This window comes from Lactuca serriola, chromosome 6 (assembly GCF_051521515.1).
Source record: "Lactuca serriola cultivar US96UC23 chromosome 6, Lser_US96UC23_V15, whole genome shotgun sequence".
NCBI lineage: Eukaryota > Viridiplantae > Streptophyta > Magnoliopsida > Asterales > Asteraceae > Lactuca > Lactuca serriola.
Genome location: NC_136413.1, coordinates 40,614,173 through 40,620,974, shown reverse-complemented (window position 1 = coordinate 40,620,974; position 6,802 = coordinate 40,614,173). Strand labels below are relative to the sequence as shown.

General features: G+C 32.2%; 1 pseudogene; it reads left to right on the top strand.

Moving 5' to 3' along the window:
- Window positions 1-991: 991 nt before the first annotated feature.
- Window positions 992-2,935, top strand: LOC145059684 (citrate synthase, mitochondrial-like; annotated as a pseudogene).
- Window positions 2,936-6,802: the final 3,867 nt, after the last annotated feature.

Below are 6,802 nucleotides of genomic sequence, written 5' to 3'. Positions count from 1 at the left end.
GAAGAACCCTAGCCTGCGTCTTGCTTCTTAGTAGGTAGCTGGAGGTCTTTTATTTTCTTCTAAAATCCCAATTCTCTCATTTTTCTATCGACTTAGTACATGATCAGGTTTTTGGTGGTGATCGACGGGTACGAGACATAATAGAACAACTGAAGTGGCTATTACAAATGGTTGAAATCATATGGAATCATTTGGAGATGATGGAGTTTAGCTTTTACATTCGTCAAATCTTAAGGCAAAACAAGACTATTGAGATTGACCTTTTTTTGCTCCCAAAAATAGACCTTACAAAATCATTGCGATTGAGGGCTCTATGACGAAGAATTAGGGATTCTAAGCCCAACAAGGTTTCCTCCTCTCTTTGAATTCACATTTTCAAAAGCATCAAGAAGTCGTATGGTTGATATTAGCTTCAGGCAGTCTTTCATGTTTGCTTCTTCTGCCCAAATCCTTCAATGATGAAGCCACCATACACTTGGATTACGATAACTAAACCTCCACAGTAAGCCCTAGTACTAGTTATTTCTTATTTCTAATTCATCCTTCTTTAACCCTAGTTTTCTATTTAGTTTTTACAGCATTTGCTTCGTCATCACTTCCATCTCCCATGGTCACCTCTTTTCCATCGTCCATCATTGTCTGAAGATGTCTTCATTGTTCCTCCTGCGGTCTCTTCCATCAGGTAAGTTGTTGGACAATCTCAGCTACTCATTTTCGACTATCTCTCTTCTCCCTCTCTATTTTCTCGAATTTTCTTCTCTGTTCTCCTTTTTGTGTTGAATGATGTTTCTATGTTGAGAAAACTTCCATTGATTCCATAAATTAGAGTTTTTTTTTTATGGGTTACACCTTATTCCCGAGTCTCAATTAACAAGGGAAGTGGAATTTTAGGAGGATATAACAGTAATATTTACTATATCTGCACTCTATTCTTTCTATGAAAATTCAACTTTCGAAGTCTTCGATTGTAACAAAAATATCAGACACCATTATGTTGAACAAAGATGGATTGGTGCTTCCCGAGGTATTTTTAGGTTACACTAAACATGATTACATCTTACATGAAACAACTCATAATGATAAGTGTATATTCCGTTTATTATGTTATCGCTTTTTTTTATTGGATAACAGAAAGCTTATGAGATTGGAATCCATAAATCCAAGTGGGTTTCTTCTAATTTAACTACACTCCTTTTTTCACAGGTACAAAGTGAATTTGCAAAAGCTTATGAGAATGGAATCCATAGATCCAAGTGGGTTTCTTCTAATTTTTATATTTTTTAACACACTTATGTTTAATGCAAAAGATGATTTATATACTTATTATTATGATTCAAGATACTGGGAGCCGACATTTGAGGACTCTCTTTCCTAGATTGCTCAACTACCAGCTGTAGCTGCATATATATGGTAGGTATGTCTATGTGTATATCCAAAGAAATGCCATTTCTACATAATTTCATATTGAAAAATGAATGTTTTGACTGTTGTTTATAGTTGATTTGATTTGCTGTTTTTTTCTAAAAAAAGGATATATAAAAATGGAGAATATGTGGCAATGGATGACTCGTTAGATTATTGTACAAATTTTGCGCATATGCTTGGATTTGATAGTTCAGCCATGCAAGAGCTTATGAGGCTTTATGTCACTATCCATACGTAAGAATATGATTTATGATTATTTACTTGTTTATATATATTTTAAATTTATGTATAAGGATTATAATTCAATGGATTTCCAAAGTGTAATTCCCTAATTGTATAAGTAGTTATATGATAAGTTTTTTGATGGTTATTTTAGGTTGCTAGTGCTCTATCAGATCCATACCTCTCATTTGCTGCAACATTAAATGGTCTAGTTGGACCCCTCCATGCTTTGGCTAATCAGGTACCCTCATTGAATTTTTTTCTTTTTCTGGCTAATCAAGCATGGAGTTTTAAGGAAAACTGATCCTAGATACATGTGTGAAAGAGAATTTGCATTAAAGCACTTTCCTGATGATCCTCTCTTTCAGCTGGTTAGCACCTTATTGGTTGTGTTTGTTATATGGGACTTGACAAGCTTTATAGGCTATTTTTTGATGACATGGATGAGGAGGGCATTTACTTATTTTTCACAGACAGGAGTCCATGTCTCACCATTTTAGGGTGGGACAAAAAGTTGCAAATTTTGTCCCATTGACATCAGTTTCAGTTGCAATTTAATGCATTACAACCTATCATGGATTCTTAATACAAGTTTAGTTGACTTTTTTTTTTTGTAATTTGAATAGGTTTCGAAGCTTTATGAAGTGGTGCCTCCGATTCTAACAGAAGTTGGCAAGGTACTTGCATTTTATTGATTTCTATTTACATAAACATCTTTGTGTTGCTTTTTTTATTATTATTTGTTAAGGAGGAAAGACAACATCTTTTTGAGTAATCTCCTTGGCAAATATAAAACAAGCAACAAAAAGATGATCCACACACGCCTTGGTCATAGCCAGATTGGAATCATGGATAAAGTTATATAAAATATGAACCTATATTTATATCTACAAAAATTAAATACGATTGAACAAAGATTTAGAAGAACTGAAATAAAAAGGATACAAGTGCACTGTCCATTCTAATGTAATATCTATGTAGTTTGAAAAATCTACCCATTTTATAAGATTGCAAAGTGGTTTGTGTTTAAATGACAACACAACTATAAATATAATTGGGTTGATTTTCTAAAGCACAGGAAGAATCAACAAGTAAATAAAAGAAGGTTGCTATTTCATGCATTTAACCCTAAAACATATTAATGTGTTCAACCTAGTTTTATCCTTTTTTAATCTAAGCTGGTTGAATTCTTATGTAGTTAAATCCATGAATGTTGTAGGTGAAAAACCCTTGGCCCAATGTTGATGCTCACAATGGGGTGTTGCTTAACTATTACGGTTTAACTTGAAGCAAGGTATGCATTTGTTTTTGTTTTTTTTTTTTTTTTCATTTCTCAATTTTATATGAATAATGAGACACACAAAATAAATAGGAGTACAAAACTTCAATTTTTTTTTTTCTTTCTAATAAGTAATAATTGATTTAAACAAAATGGAGTTATTGAAAAAACTATTTACCAATCTAGTATAGTTCTAAAAATATTTACTAAAATAGTGTTTTTCTTCATTTTACTTCTATTATTCAGTTTTTCTTATTATCCTTTTACTTTAAATATCTTTTTTTTTACTATCTTTTTAATTTTATTTTTAATATCAGTTTTCTTCTTTCTCTAAAAATCATTTTTTTTTAAGTGGAGATGAGTATAACGAATATACAAAAATGAATATTTATATATATGTCTACATGTCCTATAAAAATATATCTTAATTAATATCATAACGATATGGTAGATGTAAAATCAATGTAATATATAACACCGCTAATATTTTTTTGTCACTCTGCAAGCTAAGTCTATCTTGCTACTACTACTACTAGTGATGATTTATTTTTGTAATCGGTTATTAGAGGACTTGTCATAGATAAAGAGAAAGGCAACTTGGTGAAGGCTGACAGATTTGGTTATGTGAAGAAGGCTATGCATGGCACAAAACTGCTATCCACCCAAATTGGAAGGTGTGGCCTTTAACCTTAATATTATGAAGAGGACTTGTCATAGATAATTATTTTTACTTTTTATGTTTCGAATCATTTGGTTGTTAGCTGTGTGCTTATGAAAGTGAGATATATGGGAGGGAACTGTTGGACCTGCGGAATGAAAGTCGGTGGGAGTTTCTCATGAGCAGGTAGGTAGTCACACTATTTTTTTTCTTTTTTAATATATAAATTCATATTCCCACCATCAGATATGTGACATCTTTCTGGTTTTAGATAAATAAAACTAATTTCATCCATTGTTGTTGTATTTTAGATTGTTGATAGATTAGATGAAGGTATTATTTCACCGGATATTGGCGTACTTGATTATGAAGGGCTTTAGAAGGCAAGAACCACACTTTTTTTTTCTGATAAAATACTTTATTTTGTATGTTGATTTTCATCGGTGTATGAATTTTTTCATTTGCTTCAGGCTGTTGGTAAGGCCTTCTTTAGGGCTCATGTTGAAGGTCAACTAAAGGTAAATTTATAATTAATTTTAAGCCTTGAATAGTAGTAATATCATAATAAATTTTATGCTATAGAATGAGATAATGTCGAAGCCAAAGCTGTTTGTAGAGCCTGATCCAGAGCTACCTTTAGCACTTCTTGACCACAGGGGCATCTGCAACTCCAAGTCGAGCAAACATGGCTAACAACATGCAACAAATTCCAGAACTTACTGGATCTACTTTGGAGTAGCTTGCATTACAAACACTTGCACGATTCAATTTCAAGGTGCATTCAAGATTTGTATAATTCACAAATTAGTTGTAAAAATTACAAAAGTCAGCTATGCACAGCGACAAAAAATGTAGTTTATTCAATTTACTATTATTTACCATTACAATTTCATGCATGTAGGGCCATGATCTTCTTGAATTTGCAAGAGATGATGGAGCCACAAGGAACAATGCTGCTCTTTGTTGCTGCAAGAGATGATGGAGCCCAGTAGATCCAATGGTTGTTCTTTGCTGCTATAAATTAGTTGTAAATTCTTTCTCATTTACCATTACTTTTTTTAAATATATGTATATGTGGTAGGATCTTGAAGTTCGGAAGTATGCAGTATCAGTGGCTGGTATATTCTCTGAAAAAACCATGCATATGTTTTTCCAGCACTTCGGCGTCGCCTTATTCAGTTAACATATCTTGCACAAAGGTGAGAACTCAATTTTCTTGTCACTAACTTTTAAATGTTTAATAATATATTATTTAAATACCTTCTCTTTATTGCTCTTATTTTTTAAACAAATGCAACTAACATTCCTTGTTTGATTCTTCTATTAATTATATTAGCATATTAATTTTTTGACTTTTATTTGATCAGGTCACAAGAATTATCAGAGCAGGGGTTCATTAGTCTTAAAAAATTATGAAAGGCAAGATGCAAATCTACTTAGTTGGAATTTGATGTGTATCATCTTTGTGTATATCTTTGTAGTTTGCATAGCATTACTTTGCAGAAGGTGTCCCTTGATACACAATGTAGTATTAGGTTATATAGTTAGGGAAAACCTCATAATAACAATGTACATTTTGATCCCCTTAATATCAATGTATTACAATTTTTCAACATGATGTTATTGGATGAATTTGATTATTTTGGTATATATTTGTTTACATAATTTTGTATTATGCGTAAATGAGTATCGTAAAGACACGTCGTAAATGCATATCATAAATGGTTACTGAAGTTTGTGACACGCAAATGTGTGTCATCTTCATTTATGACAGGGGCTTCCTTGATACGCATTGTGTGTCATAAAGACGCACGTCGTAAGGTTATGACATGCAAATGCGTGTCGTCTTCCATTATGACAAGGACTTCCTTGATACGCATTGCGTGTCATAACTGCGCATCGTAAATGTGTGTCATAAATGCGCGTCGTTTATAAACGACATGCAAATGTTGTCGTCTCTCGTTATGACAGGGCCTTCCTTGACACGCATTTGCGCATTGTCCGAGCGTTTTACGACACACATTGCGAGTCGTAAAAGGCTGGTTTTCTAGTATTGTTGACATTACTCCAATGGTGTTCATTTAAAAATTCCTAATTTTTATCGTTATCTAAGATGTAGTTGAATTTTATGTTTACATGCATTGAACTTCTATGATGTCGAGGTTCTAAAGACAGAGAGACTGAGCCTTCGATATTACAAAATGTTCCACTAAAACTTGTTACTCGAAACAATTTCATGGTTATGAAGTTTCAAATTTAAGGTACACTCCGTGGATAGTTCTCTTGCATAAAAGTTTTCCAACTCACATGTGGATTTTGTAACCATTTCCCATTATGGAAACATTTCTATATTCCCATATAACCATCACTTCTGGACAAGAATCATCTCAATCAAAAACATGTAACTATGGTCCATCTCAAATAATATCATACTTCCAACTGTTAATAAGCAACCAATCTTCGGTAATATCCTAGAATGTTCTTGGCATTTGTTTAACAATTTCTAGTCACATAAAGTTCTAATCCATTTCTCACAATTTTCAAGGCATTTGGAAAAATTAGAATAAAAGAATATTATAGGATATATGATTGATCCTATATCTGAAGCATGTGAGACTCAAATCATTATTCTATAATGATTTAATATATATATTTAATTTTTTGCTATAGTATTTCTATACATGGAATCTCCTATGTTGAAACATTTCAATATGCTATTCATATATGTTAAATTCCATTAAATTATACGATTTAAACCCTTAGATTCGAAAGTAAGTATGAGTGCCCTCTCCCAAAGTCTACTAAAGTAAAACATTTTCCAAATTTTCCAATTTGCAAAAAAGAGACATAGTTTCCTATGAAAAATATTGCCATCATGCAACACCAACAAAAGAATTATATATGCTTCCACTGGCTTTAACATATACCCAGAAATCAACTGGATTTCTAGAAATCAATACCCTTTGAATTTCTTATAAAAGTGCAAATTTCTATTTTGTGATGTTTCTTTATGTCTCTAACTAGTCTTCTCAATCTTATACACTTTAGTCAGATAGTATATGCAATCAAACCCTTCAAGACGTGATAAACACATCTCTTGAAAGTTTAAAAAATTCTATCAGCGAAATTATTTCCTCATAACCATATTCATGAATTAGAGAGAAACATTTTGCCACCTAGATTTAAAGGTGCATACATTACCATCTATGTAGATTTTT